Here is a 14,218-nt window from a genome sequence, read left to right as displayed (position 1 = left end):
AGCTCTTGCCCAGCAGCGCGGCCACGTTCCCCTCTGGGGCCAGGTCACCTGCAAAGCTTAGGACTGACCCAGGGAATGGGGCGAGCCAGGCTAGGTTTGCAGATCTAATGTTAGGACCTAGGGAGGCCGGCCATGGGCAGCCTATGCTAGCACCACAGGAGTGGCCCTCCTTCATCTCAGTGGGCTGCAAGATTGTCGTCACCAAGACGGTCTTTCGGGATAGGGTAGTGTTGCTCACGGCGCTCGCATGCCTAGAATTTGCGGGGTGTGCCGACTGAACCGGAGTTGGGCTTTTGACTGGATGCGGAGGGCGCGCACGGCTCTCCCTGTGGGTCTTGTGTGTAATCCGCATGCACCTCATGTCATGTGCCCACGCGTTTCACTTTAGTGAGGCTGGTCGGAAAAAAAACGTACGTGGAGGGAAACCAGCAGAATCTGGCAACCCTGTGCATGGGCAACGGGGAACAAAATGTCTTGAGGCTCACACATAGAACCCCAGTGGTCTACAGGTTGCCCACCACTGGCTTAGGTGGCAGAGGAGCAGGAATTTTACATTAAAGTTAGTTTACATTAAAGTGGTGTCCTGAGAGACTAGTCTAAAAACATAGGTCCCTAAAAACATAGGGTACGCTGCACCTCAGGTTGTCATTTGCACGTATATAGCATGAAAGAATAAACTTCCAGGAGGCAGCATTTCATCCCCACCTGTTACTGTGATAAATGGGTACCCTGTGGCAGGCCAATGGTGAATTGGGACCTTGTTTTCATCTTCTTTTAAAAACAATTGATTGTTAAGGCCTGGGCCTAGTGCATTTGTGTATTAATCTAGCACTGGCAAAGAGCAGCACAGGTTTGCCTCCTCCCCATCAAGGAAGTACCTGACCCACACACCTGTTTATTCTTCTAGGGCGGGGGTGGGCAAAAGGGCCTCTGTGGGCCAGATTCGACCCACAAAGTGGGTTGATCTGGTCCGTGGAGGCCCTGCTGCTTCTGCCCCCAGGCCACTTAGGGTCTGGAGCAAGTGGTCCTAATTAGGAGCTTTAAATCCCAGGCTTCATTTGCAAGTTTGAATGCCTACTTTAGCCACCTTAGTTCGAACTAGGGTGGCAGTGTAGACATACCCTTAGAGAGCATTTCTGATCTGGACACATTATGGGCAGGCAGGTGTTTCTCATATGTGATGTGGCCTGATTAGAATACTGCTTCTAGAATTAAAACGTTAGATCTCACAAGTAGGGCAGCATAGCACTATCAGCTGGTAATTTTCAGTTACTACCAATGCAGGAACCAGATTTAAATCAGTTAAATACCGTGGGCAGTCAGTAATATAGGCAGGGGAAGACACAGCCTTCCCAAAACTGCCTACATGCTGAATCGCCCACGGCTGAAGACACCGGCAGGGAAGGCTTGTGCTACAGAATGGCAGCCTGGTTTGGTGGCCTGGCTTCCCTTAGTGAGGATGGATGGGGCCACGGCCCAGCAGCCCGGAGAAGACTGGGGCTTGGGCTCCCCTCCTGCCGGGAAATAATGGGGCCACAGCCCAGCAGCCTGGCTTCTCCTGGCTGCAAGGGAAGGATGGGGCTGTGGCCCTTCAACCCGGCTTTCCCTGGCTGCTGGGGAGGGCTGTGGCTGAGCATGGCAGCCCTGGCTCTCCATGTGGCCAGGAAGCATCAAGCAGGGGTGGGTGGGGCTTGGCTTCAGGGGCGGGGCTTCAGGTGGAAGAGGTGGGGCTGAGGCTTGCTTTCCCCTGCTGGGCTTTTACCCACCTCCCATGCTAATTACCCATTTCAGTCTTCTGTATGCCTGTCAGGAGTCTTATTTTTCTTGTGTGCCCTGAAGGTTCATCTCACTTAAAAACTACTTGCTTAAAAATTCAGACAAAAATACAAAAGTGTTACAACACACCATTACTGTAAAATTAATTATAATATAAATTAAATGGAATATACATATAGAGCAGTATAAATCAGTCATTGTCTGTATGAAATTTTAGTTTGTACTGACCTCGCTACTGCTTTTTATGTAAGCCTGATCTAAAACTAGACAAATATATGAGTTGATGTACTTCTTGGAAGACCTCTTCATACTCTGCAGGTTTCATAGACCTCTGGCTAAGTACCATGAAATGATTAGATACTTAGTACCCCACAAATCTAGCACTCATTTGTTCTGCACAGTAGAATTGTGTTATGTTTTGTGATTACACGGAACTCTAGTTTTCCAATGAAGTATGATATTTTTCTGAAGTCTTAATAGAGCCAATTATTTCAACTGGAGTTTTGCTTAAGGACTGGATGATATAGGCCAGAGTATTCTATTTAAGAAAGGCAGCATTGCTATATAATGGAAGACAGGTATTGTTACAACTGAAATGTTTAGAATTATACTTTTGTTCAGCTTGCCACAATACTTGCTCCCCTCCAAGTGCCTCTTTGCAGCTGGTCACAACAATGGCAGGTAACTGCCTCAGCTTCCCCTCTCAGCCTCCTTGAAGATTCCACCACCTGATCTCTTGTAACCACTATTACCCTTTCCAGGATCAGTTTATTATTCTGCATAATGCACACACTCCTTGGAAGCTCCAAACACAGTCAGTTTATTCCACATACAGTACATGTAGTCCAAGAGAGTACAAAATACAATTCAACAGCACACAGAATCATTGAATACTAGAACTGGAAGGGACCCCAAGAGATAATCAATTCCAGTCCCCTACCCTCATGACAGGACCAAGCACAATCTAGATCATCTCTGATAGATGTCTATCCAACCTGCTCTTAAATATCTCCAGTGATGGAGATGCCACAACCTCTCTAGGCAATTTATTCCAGTGTTTAATCACCCTGACAGTTAGCAAGTTTTTCCTAATGTCCAACCTAAACCTCCCTTGCTGCAATTTAATGCCATTATCTCTTGTCCTATCATCAGAGGCCAAGGAGAACATTTTTTCTCCCTCGTCCTTGTAACACCTTTTTTGGTACTTGAAAACTGTTATGTCCCCTTTCGGTCTTCTCTTTTCTAAACTAAACAAGCCCAGTTCTTTCAGTCTTCCCTCATAGCTCCTGTTTTTGAGACCTTTAATAATTTTTTTTTGCTCTTCTCTGGACATTCTCCAATTTCTCCACATCTTTCTTGAAATGTGGTGCCCAGAACTGGATGCAATACTCCAAGGCTACGTCTACACTGGCATGATTTTCCGAAAATGCTTTTAACGGAAAAGTTTTCCGTTAAAAGCATTTTCGGAAAAGCACGTCTAGATTGGCAGGATGCTTTTCCACAAAAGGACTTTTTGCGGAAAAGCGTCCGTGGCCAATCTAGACGCGGTTTTCTGCAAAAAAGCCCCTATCGCCATTTTCGCCATCGGGGCTTTTTTGCGGAAAACAGTACTATGCTGTCTACACTGGCCCTTTTGCGCAGAAGTCTTTCGGAAAAAGACTTTTGCCCGAACGGGAGCAGCATATTATTTCCGGAAAAGCACTGATGATTTTACAGGAGATCATCAGTGCTTTTCCGGAAATTCAAGCGGCCAGTGTAGACAGCTGGCAAGTTTTTCCGCAAAATCATCTGATTTTGCGGAAAAACTTGCCAGTCTAGACACAGCCCAATTGGGGCCTAATCAGCATAGAGTAGAGTAGAAGAATGTCTTGTTCGCAACACTCCATATGGGTATGTCTACACTACCCTCCTAGTTCGAACTAGGAGGGTAATGTAGGCATACCGCACTTGCAAATGAAGCCCAGGATTTGAATTTCCTGGGCTTTATTTGCATAAGCGTGGAGCCGCCATTTTTAAAACCCCGCTGGTTCGAACCCCGTGCAGCGCGGCTACACGGGGCACGAACTAGGTAGTTCGAACTAGGCTTCCTAGTTCGAACTACCGTTACTCCTCATTTCCTCCTCATTCAAATACATTAAAAACTTTATTATACCATTCTGTATATTATAGTTACAGTTTGTTACAACTTGCTGCATATTAACTGTAGACAAGATAAACAGAGGAACAAAAATATAGGGACATCTAATACATAGAGCCCTGCAATTCCATGGATATCCATTTTATATCCATGGGTCTCTACATCCACAGATGTTGAGGCGGATATCCGCGGCTCGTTTTTGTGGATACAGATGTGGATGTGGATACAAATTTTGTTTCCACACAGGGCTCTACTTATACACTACTTTACAAAAGATCAAAGGAAAAAATATTAACAAGACAAAGAAAGACGATTCACATGAAAAATATAGTACCTCACCAATTGTGCCCCTGTGAACAATCAGACTCAAGCTAGCAACTTCACAGTGAGTTTCAGAAATATGTATATTTTAGAGTGTTTGTCTGTTTGTCTGTCTGTTTGTACAAGAACTTCTCTTAAATGCTAGGACTACCAAATTTGATATACGGCTTCCTCTTATCATCACTTAAAGCAAGGTAAGGATCAGGGATGGCCCAAAACATTTCGGAACCTGAGGCAGGGAGCTCAAATGATGCCCCCATGGCCCCTCGCTTGGGCCAAAACTTTGAAAGGTCTCAATTCTGCCTTCTTCCTGTTTTATTCCTCTCATGGCACTCCACCATCTCTGTGCATCTAGAGCAGAGAGAATACACGTGCACCAGCAGCAGACACGATTTTCTACACTCTGGGTCCTAGTGCCCCCTCCCCCCCAGTCTGGCACATGAGGCGGCCGCCTCAGTTCGCCTCATGGTAAGGCCAGCCCTGGTAAGGGTTTGGTTGTGCCAGGAAAATGGGATGTGCTTGGAAGGGGATTGTTTCTCATAAAGAGAAAAGAGACAGCATCACCAAGCATGTAAAAGGGGTTGGCTAGGGGCATGCCCTTCACCGCCCCCCCTCCATACATGACTGCACAAGTCCTGAGCCACCGACCCTGCGTGCCCTTTAAGGAGGGCAGGGAGGGGACTGAAGTCCCCCTCCCCCCATTTGTATGGGAACATTGCTGGCTGTTTCCCTTCCTCACTGTCAGGGAGTGAGGGGAAAGTGCACAAACTTAATTGAGTTAAGAGCCTGAATTATGCTGGGAAAATGTGCTAGTATACTATATGGGCACAGGCATATCACATGCCCTCTTGTTCAGATAGGACCCCATTCTGCATGGTCCTGAGCAGCCTCAACTTTTAATGAAGAGTATAGATGTTGAGGATATTTTATAACATTCCAGAGAAGCTCAACACTTCATAGGATCAGGCCCATGCTAAGGCAAGAGGTTTTGCTATGGAGGAACTTCCAAAGGGAGAGTGAAGAGGGAGGCAACTCTCCTAAAAGAATTAAAAGCTTGATTCTAATTTCATTTAAATGGGTGTAGATAGTGAATAACTCCACTGAAATCAGGAAGGTTAGGCAGATGTAAGGTTGGTGTCAGTAAGATTTGAAAATATCTGCCCGAGGAATTATTTTGGGGACAGTTCTCTAGCCTGTGTTATATAGGAGGTAAGACAAAATGATCATGGTGGTACGTCCTGGTCTTGGAATCTGTGAATCAGAACCAGACCATCTATTTGCAGATTACAAAATATAAATGATCTTTTTAGATTCTGCATTTTCTTTCTGCTTTCGATGGTATAAAACATTTGAATATGTCGCTTTATTCCAGCTGAACAGGTATAAAATATTGAGTTGACAATTAGATTGATGTCACTTGCATGTGTGATGGGAATACATTATGTTTCAATGCTTTGTCTCTGCAGCGCCGCAGTTAGGTATTTTTGCCTCCAGAGCAAAATATTAATTATGTGCCCCCTCTCCTTAGGTGAGCACGCATTTTGTGCTTTACTTTTGCAGCTTATTATTTTTACCTATTGCGTCTTTGCACCTCTGATTATGATGCACCCTGGGCGAGCGCCCCACTTGCCCCCCTTGTTATGGCCCTGTGTTCCTGCATTGTGCATCTCTTCAAAGGAGCCACCTCTACACAATGACTTTTCTGCTGCCCAAACACTTTCAGTAATCCAGACTTACAACAAGATGCATTACATACCTTTTTACCTGGCTGTGTGGTTAGTGATTGTTACCTTTGGCAATCAGCTAACTACACTGCCTGGTAACTAGGCTAATATACAAGACAGTTCACTTCAAACATCTGCTTTTACTAAGAGCAGGTCTTGCCACTGAAATATGGCAGAATCTTATACTATCCAGTTGAGTTGATATTTCTTTATAATTAATTCTTAGAAGTTCGTCAAAGTAGATGGGGGATATATGCTAACATGGTGAAGATGTATTTACAGCATAACATGACATCTGAGCTCTAAGCATTTTTAGAATTATCCATATGCTTTTAAATTAGGTAACTAAGAACTGATATCATATGTTCATATCTTTAAGAGAAGTTTTAAAGCCAAATGAACTGGACTTGAATTCTTTTGTCTGTTTTCTTTGCCCTTAAAATGCTCATTGGCCAAATTTTGATACATAAATAATTGAATGTTTGAGGTATTTTTGAAAAGCTAAGTCAAACACAATAGGTGAAATTCTGGATCCACTGAAGTCAATGGGAGTTTTGCCAGACATTTCACCTGGCTTCTTCAACAATGCCGTCTTTGATGAAAGCTGACTTTCTAAAAATGAAGTTGTAAATGAAAGATATGATGATTTATTCTGTGAGCTGGAGATCAGTAAGTTATAAGACATGCTATTCTTTGTGCCGAGACTGTAGCAGGGAATTCTGTGTCTTGTTTTGATGGCAGTAAAGTTAGTGATTGCAAATAGATGGATACAATCAGCTAACTACACTGCCTACAAACCAAACACAACTTCTGCGAGGACAGCACTGCAGCTAAACCTAGAAAAAAGAGAGAAAGTTCCCAATAATTATTTGATCACTTGTTGAACTTCATTAGATGCTCCTGTAATACAAACAGTTCACAATGAGAACTGAAACACTGGGCCATATTCATCCTTGGTATAATTCCACAGACATCAAAGGAGTTATTGTTGAAATGAATTTGCCCCAGTAATACCAACATGAAGTAGACTCACCACAAAGGAGCTAATGCAAAGACATACAGAATCAGTGAACTGTCGTAAGTTAAGTGAGAAGAATATACAACATGGAAAACAGTGACTATAACAACCTGAGTGTTCAATACTTAATTATGATGATAAGCATGAACAAGTTAATGGTTTTCCTCATGTGCGTAAATGCACCCACAGAAAGAGAAGGCTGCAAAATTTGAGCTAAAGTGAAGTATTTGAATGTAAACATTTTATATGATTTATGGCAAATGAATTCTGAATTTTTGAAACTTACTGAGTCAAATTCATCCTTGTTGTAATTCTACTGGAGTCACTAGTGTTACACCAGGCATGATGTTGGCCAAATATATTAGAATTGTGCCACTTACTGTTAAAAGGTTCTTAGCAACCTTAGATCATAATTGTAATGACAGACTAACAACAGCAATAATAAAGAGTAGAACCTCACCAGTTCTCAATTTGCTGACCCCTAAACCTGATAAACCCTACATAGGTCTCCCCCTATTCTTCCAGATGTTGAAGAAGCAGAGATGGTTCTTCAAGTGGCACTGGGGCATTGGACTGCTATGACTTTGTTACTATTACAATTTACACTACAGCGTGTTTCTTAGTAGAGCATAAAGTATCATCCTAAGTAATTATAGCTAAGCTATGTTCATCAGATAAATGAACATACTCTGTGCAAAGTGCAGGTGATACAGTCCCTTTGTTCCTTTCACTTGCAGTCCTTCATGCTTATTCATTTCATTTGCTTGCTAATTTCTATCACTATGTAATTTGCAATGTTGCCTAATCTTTAATGCAAATTCTATTTTACCGATCATTTATCTGTTCTGCCCAATTAAACGCCATATTTGAAATGATAATAGGCTATACCTTGTGCCTTAGAAAGATGCATACAATTTATAATACGATACAATGTTTTACACAGGTTTACCTGACTTCCATGTTTTGCAATGGGAGACACAATGGAGTTACACCATGAATGGATCTGGCCCACCAAAGAGTAATATTTTTACAAGCTTTCCTTCAGAAATGCCTCAGCCTCAGCATGTAGAACAAATGTCAGGATTTGCCTATAAGGAGCTTACCTTGTAATAACACTGGCAGTGAGTATTGCATTTGTAACAAAATACTTCCTGTACAGATTTGAAGCAGGAAAAAAGTGCCGGTAGCATGTTTTCTTCATTTTAAACACTTCCCTCCTTTTCACAGCCTGTAGCCCCGCCATCTATCCCCTCCATCCATTGATTCTGAGCACTGTGTGAAAAGACAAACATGCAAACTGGAAATTCTGGGGGTGATCCCCAAATAGTAGCAGATTCTCCCATCTCTATCCATGAGACTTCTCAGCCAGACTGTCCCCAGCATCGGCTGTGGGGCAGCCCCAGGCCTGCAACCTTTGTATACACTCTGTCGTCATGGACACTCAGGTGGGGCTTGTGAATGGAGGATGGGTCACTGCTCTGAAATGGACGGCTTGACATTTATGATGGGAGGCTTTATTGTGCAAGAAGTTTCCATGGATAAAACAAATACGGAACACATTCTGAACAGACGGAGGTATCACCGCTCTCCTTCAATGGAGTAGCTACATTCCAGGAGTTAAAACTGGGAGCGTTTGGGCTATGGCCTGCAACATGATTCTTAACTCACCATCATTTCTGAGACTAGTTCCTAGATTCACCTGGTGGGCCCCTTAGCCCTTTATGCATCCTGCCCTACTCACAGAAACTTCCCCTAGGCCTAGGGTTGCCAGATGGTTTCAGCAAAAATACCGGACACACTTGACATTACATCACAATCTACAGTACGTCTTATTTAGAAAATACCAGACATTTCTATTTTCTCATTTATATTTTTTCAATTTGTTTCCTGAACAGAAAGCTCAAATACTGGACTGTCCGGTTCAAAACCGGACACCTGGCAACCCTACCTATGCCTCGGCTCTGAGGGGTCAGCCAGACCCTCCCAGTGTGCACACAGAGCCCTCAGATCATTGGGCATAGCCTAGCTTCCTGCAGAAACAGAAATCAGCCAGTACTGGGAGCTCAGATAAATGCATTACACTCCAGGGCTTACCTTTCCCTTTCTTGACTTCAGGTGTTTTCTCCACTTTCCCTCCCTCTTGGTTCCAACCTCCCATCTCCCACCCTCTCCCATTGTTGTCTCTGTTCTTGCCCAGCTCCTGGTCTTCTGTATTCCACACTTCCCCTAACCCTCTCCTGCCTATTTCTCCCGTCTCGTCACTGGACTGCTATCCTTCACCTGCATTTCTTTGTGCCCTCTCTGACCCTATCTCTCCCCCAGGTCCTTCATCCTACCCTGCTCCCTAATACTGTGTGCTCATCCGACTCTGTCTCTCCATCCCTCATGCACACCAAACCTGCTGCTGCTAAGGCACTCAAGGCAGGAGGCGGGTGCATAAAGCCAGCATGGTGCTGGTTGCACCCTCTGTCTTCTCCCTCTTCTTTCCCCAGTAGGAGGAGAAGCAGTAAGGAAGGGTTTCTAGCTTTGCAGTGCCCCATAGTATATGGGAGGTGGTACTGCAGGAGCAGAAACGATGCTTGGAAGAGAGATGCTTGGCAGGTAGGATCCATTGGATAAGTGGACACCGGAGACGTACATTCAAGATAACATTTTCAAAAGTGACTGGTGGTTCTGAGTGCACAAGTTGAGATGTCTTAACAGGCCTTGATTTTCAGACAGTGCTAGGCACCCATTCTCTGAAAATCAAATCCCTGTCAGATGTCTCGAGGCGGATGGCCAAAATCACTAGTCACTTTTGAAATTCATGGCCTGAAATGAGAAAATGTGTGTGTGTGTGTGTGTGAATTAATAGGCATAATCACCAAATCATGAGAAAATGTGTACGTGTGTGTGTGTGTGTGAATTAATAGGCATAATCACCAAATCATGAGAAAATGTGTACGTGTGTGTGTGTGTGTGAATTAATAGGCATAATCACCAAATCACTACATTAGCGGAAAAATTGCTAACGCTAGAGCACAGCAAGAAAACCCTACTTAAATAAAGCAAACTGACAACTCTGTGTTCTTTCCTTTGCTGTTTAATTTAGGCTGAGTCAAACCAGCATCAAACCCTTTGTCTTACTGTTTTAAAAGTTTCTTTGCATTTTTAGTTTCCAGACACTGAAGTTCACATTTCAAGCCCTTGCAATATGTGGTACATCATGAGTTCAGGCCACGCCCACGAGCATCCACCACAATTCATCCCTGACCCCCTACTTTATAGTGTGAGCTGAAATAACATTAGAGGCCATTGGGCATTGCTGCATGCCTGCATACAAACCTCATGCAATCCCTTCTAATCACAGGAAAGTCAGTGCAACTCACAGATACTGAATACAAACATGCCTTGAACCCAAAGGTTTACAGCCATGGCCATGGTACATGGGGAAGAACATGTTCTGTTTATGGGAGTCTTTTCCCTTGACTTCAAAAGGCTTTGGAACAGGCCCATATGGATCAATGTCATTAGCTCGTCCATACCTCTATATGCATATTAAATAATAAAGTCTGCTATTTTTGGTAATCTAATCTAATCTAATCTAATCTAATCTAATCTAATCTAATCTAATCTAATCTAATCTAAAGCATCTTAAAATATTCGTCTTATGACTGCAATTAAAAATAATTTTCTATGCTGCTTACATAAGGATTTTTTTACATAGAGATTGTTGAGAAGATTTAAATGAATGTGGCTTTCATTAGCACCGCTTTGCCAAACAATGCCAAAGTTACCCTACTCTGCAGCATCCTGTTTCTCACAGTGCAAACAGCACCTGGTGAAGGTAATGCTATTACATACTCATCATATCTAGAGGCAGGTCAAGTTCTGTCTGAACAATGGGCTGGAATGCAGCCAGGACAAACAAGTGCAAAGTGCCGGTTCACCTCTTAACCAACAAGGATTTTTTCCTCCAGAATGACTCTTGCTAACTGATTTTATACCGAGATCACTAGTTACAAGTCAGATACCTTACCTGGTGTAGGGATCTCTCGTGCGTTACCAATCACACCTGTATGAGCAGAGGCCTTGATAAATAGACATATATGAAGTTTGCTTCTACACGAAAAAAATGTTTTCTTTAAAAAAAACATTCAGAATAGGCAGGAGGAAGGTTCTTAAAAGAAAGTTGCACACAGGTGTTGTGTCAGTTCCATAGTCTTTAGCAATGGAATCTGTAAAATAATGTAACTGCAAAAATTCTACTGAGATGGCCCTTACCGTAAGTGTGTTTAGGAAAATAGTGCTAGCAGTTGGTTTGGCCTGCAGTTACTAGAGAAACTGTGACTGACTCTTTTCCCTTTGTAGTTCATGCCTAGGCTTGCCTGGTGATCAGGGAGATCCGTAATTTAATCTAAGTAAGAATGTTTGTGCTGAGTTAGGGGTCTGATCCAAAGTCCAGTGAAGTAAATGGAAAGATTCCCATTGATTTTAGTGGGGCCTGGATCAGGTTTTATGTGCCCAGACAGCGGAATACACATTTTTCTGACAGTGATTTCAGGAAATAATTTTTTTGTAAAGGGATCAAATGTCTCTTCATTGATCTCATATGGCTTATTAATCAAAATATCTGGCTAGTCATCATTCTTTACTTCTCGGATCTTTCATTGGGATATTCTTTTTCAAGTTTTCTCTTTGAAAGTTTATTTTCTTAGCTCTTTATTATCCAAATACAGAAAACTAGGACTGCCTCTCTTGAAAGTAAATCAATGACAAGGGAACCGATTTGAAATCAATGAATATGCCTAATTTGGAAACGGCAGTTTTCTTTGTTGCTGAAATGGGAAACCAATACGTTGAAAAATTCTGCACTTCTCTGGCTCCCATTCAGTGATATAATTAACACAAAGTGCTTCTGTATTACCATGTTGGCAGCTGATTTTAGAAGTGTTGAATCAAAAATATTTAGCACCTTTTATCTAAATCAATGATAAGCTCAATATCTTGAGCCACCATGATGAATATAAAGTTGCCAAGAACCTGGCTTAGTTGTCTTTTGTGTTTGACACATGACCTATAAAGTGGTGGAATTTAGCAGAATATAGGGCCTGATGTTTCCACCTTGACTCCCAATGAGTGGTAGCTTACTCTGTGAACAGTCCCATTGCTGTCTGCTCTGTTGGTTTGGTTTCTCAGGTGCAGAGTTTGTTTACAGTTTGCACATTAAATATCAGCACAAATAGCTGAACAGAAGGACGGGTTGAGGGAACATGGGCCTCTGTTTGATTGTCCTTGTGTGGAATCCAGGCATTTGATTATTCTGCTCCACTATTTCATAACTCTCAGGGCCTGTCTGGACAAGTCAGAGAAAGTAATAGCCAGGAGACGGTTCAAAGTTTCACCAACTGACGTGCTTCACCAGCCCAAAACCAAGCTGTATTCCAATGGGGACACTCAAAGGCAGCACCTGAACGATTGCTGAAACCTTACTGCAGTGGTCTCCAACCTTTTTACATCCAAGATCACTTTTTAAATGACAGACCAAGCCAAGATCTACCGCCCCATCCCTTCCTTGAAGCCCCGCCCTCTCTATTCTCCTCCTTTCCATCACTTGCTATCCCCAATACTTCTACTTTAAAAAAAAAACTCCCACCATTCCTCGCAGCTACTCACCTGTGCTGTTGCTCAGTGAGTAGCTGCTCCTCAAATGAGGAAATCTAATGTAAATGTACTGTGCAGGTGCGCAGTTCAGAGAGGGCTCAAGAGCTACTCTTAGAGCCTCCGAGATCTACCGGTAGATCGCAATCTACTAGTTGGTGACCATGGCCTTATTGGTTTAGGCTCAGATCCTGCACTGAAGCCAATGACAAAACTCCTATTGATGTCAATGGAGTAGGGCTGGCCCCTGCATTATTGTTTATCCTCTGTAACGTTTAGACGTTAATTATCAGTTTCTCATAAATACTTATCCTAAATTAAAATATGTTGAATTTTTACAGGGATGACCTAACCTAATCCTGAAAGGATCCCGATGCAATTCCATTTATTTTGTCGATGCCTAAAATAAGATAAAGATCCCCATGGGGAGGATAAATATTTTTCCACTGGATAGAAACGAATCCTTGTTAATTGGTTGCCTGGGTTAAGTACTGAATGTGATAATATCAAACGTGCTTCTCCATCTGACCCTAGCTTTTTTTTCTGCTACAAATTTTCCCTGCTCCAGTCTCTCCTTCTTTTGCCCACCCTTCTCCTCCCCTCTGTTCCATTTTTGACCCCGTTACCAAGCCAGGGCTGTGAGAAATAGAAGAGATTGATTGCATACTTCTGCTATGGTGCAGTCACTATTGTTCTGCCATTCCTGGGGCACTGGCTCTGCTCTGTGCCCTATTTCGCCAAACATGCCACTCCCATTGCGTGCCAGGCCCAAAGCCTATTGCTGTCATTGGGATTTTCTCATTGACTTCACTGGGCTTTGGATCAGGCCCTCTCTGCCGAGGCACATAGGAGGAGAGCATAAGGCAGATGTTCTAGCAGGATAACCAAGCACATTGCAGTGCACTCATAAATGAAGTCACTGTGTCCTGTATCCTTTTCCCCATGGTTATTTAATTCCATATTATGGATTACTGTTTGCAGTTATCAGTGCACATGAAGGTACTTTAAACTGGTAAATTCAACTCCTGTGTTTTCACAGTGGTAATTTTAAAATGAGCCTCAAGGTTTTTGTCAATTGCTTCATATTGGTCACTTGCCATCCAAGGGTGCCAAGAATGAACTGAGAACTAGAAACTCTAAAACCAGCGTTCGTAATGAGCCTGTTAAATCAGCCTTAAGTACTCCATTACAATAGACCTGAAGGTACCTGGGTCTTCACATTTGTCACTGCACTGCATGCTGTGGCTTTTTGTAGCATTATGGTGAAAGGATTGCTTCAGGTACCGATGCCTTTTTTACTAGAGCTAAAGAAAGATATCCTGCAGTTGTCAACAAAATTATAATAATACCTAGTTCTTATATAATTATTTCCATCTACAGATGGAAATTTAATTGACACATGAATTTAAATCCCGGGCTTCATTTGCAAGTTCGAATGCCTACATTAGCCACCCTAGTTCGAACTAGGGTGGCAGTGTAGACATACCCTAAGCTATTTACAAAGGAGCTAAGCATGACATCATGGTAGCAATATATGGCCCACTTCTATCTAGCACCCGGAAAAAAACACGGTAGTTCCAGATAATATGAATAGGAAATGAT

Source organism: Pelodiscus sinensis, chromosome 26 (assembly GCF_049634645.1).
Source record: "Pelodiscus sinensis isolate JC-2024 chromosome 26, ASM4963464v1, whole genome shotgun sequence".
Taxonomy (NCBI): Eukaryota; Metazoa; Chordata; order Testudines; family Trionychidae; genus Pelodiscus; species Pelodiscus sinensis.
Note: the sequence above shows the minus strand (reverse complement) of the source record.